The sequence below is a fragment of the Montipora capricornis genome, chromosome 8 (assembly GCF_036669925.1).
Source record: "Montipora capricornis isolate CH-2021 chromosome 8, ASM3666992v2, whole genome shotgun sequence".
In the NCBI taxonomy this organism is placed as follows: domain Eukaryota; kingdom Metazoa; phylum Cnidaria; class Anthozoa; order Scleractinia; family Acroporidae; genus Montipora; species Montipora capricornis.
This window is the reverse complement of record NC_090890.1, coordinates 32,785,513-32,790,031: the sequence shown is the minus strand read 5'-3', so window position 1 is coordinate 32,790,031 and position 4,519 is coordinate 32,785,513. Positions and strand designations below refer to the sequence as shown.

General features: G+C 36.3%; 1 long non-coding RNA gene across 1 annotated transcript; it reads left to right on the top strand.

Annotated features, from left to right (window-relative positions):
- The first annotated feature begins 361 nt into the window (after nt 1-361).
- Nucleotides 362-4,294, top strand: LOC138059841 (uncharacterized). The gene is made up of 3 exons (XR_011134260.1): nt 362-1,634; nt 1,922-1,967; nt 4,146-4,294. It is a non-coding gene; the product is annotated as an uncharacterized lncRNA (long non-coding RNA).
- Nucleotides 4,295-4,519: the final 225 nt, after the last annotated feature.

The window sequence follows — 4,519 nt, the reverse complement described above, 5'->3', positions numbered from 1 at the left end:
ATGAGATAGTCAATATGATCATCCCAGTTGAGGTCTTATCAATCTTGACACCCAAAGTTTTTCATCTTTAGCTTCTCCGACTGGAGTACCACAAAGAGACAAAAATGCTACTGTGTCTGCATATTTTGCTGAATGTGCAAACCAGTGCTTAGATAACCATTATAATCATGCACAATTTTAAAGTACTTTGATTCGTGCTAATACAGATAATTAAGAGGCCATGTTGAATTTTTTATGGCTGTTGCAGAATCTGCACTATACTTAAGTTAAAAGTTCTCTGAATCTGGCATTAATTGAAAATGTCAATCGGCTTTACAGTAAAGGGGTTTTTATCTTCCTTAAAATGATGCCATATCATTCAAATTTTATTACTCACATCCCCATTAAAAGCTGTTTATTTCAAATGATGGTGCTGTTTTGGAATCTACAGTGTACATTGCAGACACTTCAACACGTACTAATTTTCTTGCACATGCAACATTTCCAACACCACGGCAGATAAAGGACAACTTTTTAAATTTCCATACCACAAAAACAGTATCATGAGAAAAACTCAATGTTATTTCTTTCGTTGAGTGAGCAAACATTTCCATAAATTTACATGATCCATCACATTGCATGTCACTTGAAGTAATCTCTAAACCTGAAATAATGTCAATGTTTGTCTGGCAGCTTAAGGACATAAAATACATGTAAATAATACCCATGATCGTTATCTATTATTGTTCATTTATACGTTCATTCCAAACCAAAGCTTGTACACTGTTTATCCTCCCATCACATTAAATAAGCATTAATTCTTAAATGACATTAATGCTGACAAGGAAAGTGCATGTGGAGAACGTCCTCAAAAATAGAGCAATTAAATGAGGCACAACACACGGACCAAACTTGTCTGAACAACATCTGACAGTAACAAAGCAATAATCAAATGCTGCCATGGCTGTTGGCTTAACAAAATCTCCTGGAGGGGAGCCAGACTAAATGGTGTTGAAATTCTAAATTTTACACAATGACTTAATTCTTGAGTTAAACCATACTGCACTGCAATTGAGAAGATAAAATTTGGATTTCATAATGGGGCAAATTGTGCTGCTGGTGATGTACTTTTTCTTCACACTGGGTGTCTGATGGCGAAAGGGCTTAGAGATCAGGGTGCACTCTCATAGTAGCCATCCCTTTTGAAGAACTGAGAGTTCTTAGCAATAACCAGGCTTGAATCACTGTACGTGGCCACAGTGGACAGCAAATGTGCGTAGGATAGCCCTGCAGTTCTGCCACCCATGAGAGAGCTTAAACATGTACATGCCACATCCTAAACTTGCAGCTCAGAGATGTACAGGACATTGATCTTTCTGCACAAGAAAAAGACCTCCTCTCCACTGGTTACCACTGCATTATTTTGTAAGATAGAATACCCACACTGTTCAGGACCAAAAAGCAACAAAGATAAGTTCATTTTGCACTTTTGTCACCAGTTTTCTATTTCCAAGTTATGTGCCTGGTTACTAAGCAACATCAGTTTTGTAGCCATATCTAAAGAGATGTATGTCCGGACAATGCAAGATTATCTTTCTGTTCCTAACGTTAACTTGTACATCTTGTTAATGAATGTCCCCATGGAGGTAAATAAGGTATTACCACTCAATTTTAATGTTTATGCATAGGACTTATTTTCTTTTGTGCATTATTTTACAACAGTCAAGCAATGTACATGTCCTAAACAACTGTCAGCACCTCAACGTTTCTGCCATGAAGCCCTAACACATTTTTACTGCATAACACTTTTTTCACCATTTTAAGCTCCTAACTCTGGATGCAGCCTTTACTAATGAGCAAAATTTAAACTATAGTCATGGCTTAATAAAATAAATTTACATGAACCCTCTCTCTCTCTCTCTCTCTCTCTCTTGTATAACAGAATGCAGCAGAATCATGGGCAGGTTACACAAGACACCGATGAAATGGTAAGTTATACAAATGTAATTAACCAAGAATGAATTAGGTTAAAAAAGATATCGGCAAATGCTACTGAAACGTCCAGTTTAGCTTACGGCGACAATTTGATATTTATATATTCAATATAAAATAGATACACACATGAGGAACCATTACAATGCTGAATTAAAGTGCCCCTGTGACCAAAAACTCAATTCTTATTTTTCTTTGGATTTGCATTAACAAAACACTAGTTAAGCGACCAAAGTTTTAAGCCTTGATTTAAGAAAGACACGTTTTTATTCTAACTGTGATTTTTTTATTTAATGGTCCGCCATTAGTAACTTTAAGTTCTTGAGAGAGCTGGATCGAGTAGAAAAAAGTCAAAGGCTCACTACTGTAGTTTAAGAATGGAATGCACTGTGTACGCCGCAGAATTATTATGCAGCACCGGAGTTTTGAGCTTTCAGATTTTTAAACTCACATTGTGTAATACAATAAGCTGCATTCACACACGCTATTGAGCCTTTGACGTCACTTTTACCTGGATCCAACCATCTAGTAAGGTTCAATCAGTCAGTTTTGAACTTGAGTAATGGCGGACTGTGAAATCCAAAACTTACACTCAAAGTAAATGGCCATTGTATAGAAATCAAAGCTACATGTAACAATTTTGCCAGTCAGGTGTCAAGCAAACACCCTTTAAAGATCTGAAAAAAAGGCAGTGATTTCTTTTTTTTTTTTATCACAGCGGAACTTTAAAACGTCCTTACTTTCCCCAAACTTGTCTGCCATTTTGTTAATGTTATGCTCTCCTGTCAATCAATTTAATTTCAACTTTTTGCACTCAATTTCAACTTCCCACATTGTTGGGGTTATAGGGCGTTCTCTGGCTAAGAAAAATTCCAGACTAAAGCAGTAGTTAAAAACTAAGATGTAAAATTAATGTGCAAGATCAGGGCTTGAAATAATTTCCAGAGAGTCTCCGGACACGATGACCGGCCAAATTAATTTTAGCTCAGTCACGTACATGTACCATGTCTGGCCTGTCAAATTATATACAATAAATAACTCTTAAAACAGGGGCCCAAGAACCAAAACTGGCGTTATTTATTTCCAAAACAGTTGTTGCCTAGAGCTTATAGCACTTTAAAGCACTCATTGTCAACAACGGTTCTTGTTGCATTTCACCCAGGATTTCAGATCAAAGGTTCCGCAAATGACAATACAAAGCGACTTGCTTCAACGGAAACAACTGATCAGCATGGGAAGCTTGATTTATTTCATTCTTAAAACGATCGAATGTGACTGGTCAACTTTACCGGCAAGTCGAAAGGCTGGCCGGTCAACTCTCAAATCAGTTCGGACATTGTCCGTTGACTGGCGGTTATTTCAAGCCCTGAAGATGGAAAATAATATATACAAAAAGGGAGTGTTAAAAAAATGTAAACACGGTAAAGGGGAAAATGTGCTAATCTACAAGAATAGAGTATTGTTTTGGCAAAGGCTTGGAATTATTGTCTGCTTCATTAGTGTTAGCAGTGTGCCAAGATTCCAAAGTTTTTCGAATTCGGAAGTTTCCCTTGTCAATTACTCTGGCATTGTTGAAGTTAATAGAGTGATTGTTACACCAAGTGTGAGCTGCAATATTAGAGCCAGTTTTATATATTTTTACATTTCACATGAAACTCTATTGACTTCAACAATTCCAGAGTAATTGACAAGGGAAACTTCCGAATTCGAAAAACTTTGGAATCTTGGCACACCGCTAACAGTAATGAAGCAGAGAATAATAATATTGCAAGCCTTTGCCAAAACAATACTCTATTCTTTTAGATAAGCGCCTTTTTTTTGCTTTTACCGTTTTTACAATTTTCAGACTCCCATTTTGTATATATTTCCATCTTGCGCATTTACATCTTAGTTTTTAAAGGCTTTAGTCTGGAAGGCGAAAGCTTCGGTTATGAAATTTTTCTTAACCAGAGAACGCTTTTCTACATTAATACGTATCCAACACCTGGTTACTCTTCTATTTTTAATAATTATTGTTGGGGGTTAATTGACATGTTCTCAGCCAACAAGCATGCTAAAATGTTTACATCTATATCATTATTATTTTGAATGGTATTGAAAACATCTAGCTGCAGAATTGAGAAAATGCTTCATCTGCCAATCCCTATTTGACATACCTTGATCTTCTCTTGTAGGGTGGAAAAGAACTCTGAACAAGAGGAGACGTTAAGATTAATTTTATATGTTTGTATAGGTAATCACATGATTTCGAGTGCAATTTGGAATAAATAAGCATGACTAAATTTGTTCAAAGACGACCAAATTTGCACGAGCTCAGGGAAAAATTGCACCATAATTGCACCATCCAGGGCGTGCGCAAGATTTGATTCGTTCTGATGAAACCCTATTGTTTATTAGTATCACCCAACTAGTGAATTAATGCCAATCCTGCATTTTGATTGGCTATGGTACTAGAGGACTATTAGTAATAGTCCTCGAGTAGCGAAAAGCGTGACGTTTTCTTTCATTTTATTTCCAAATAAATATTTTTTCAACTTGCATTTGCTAA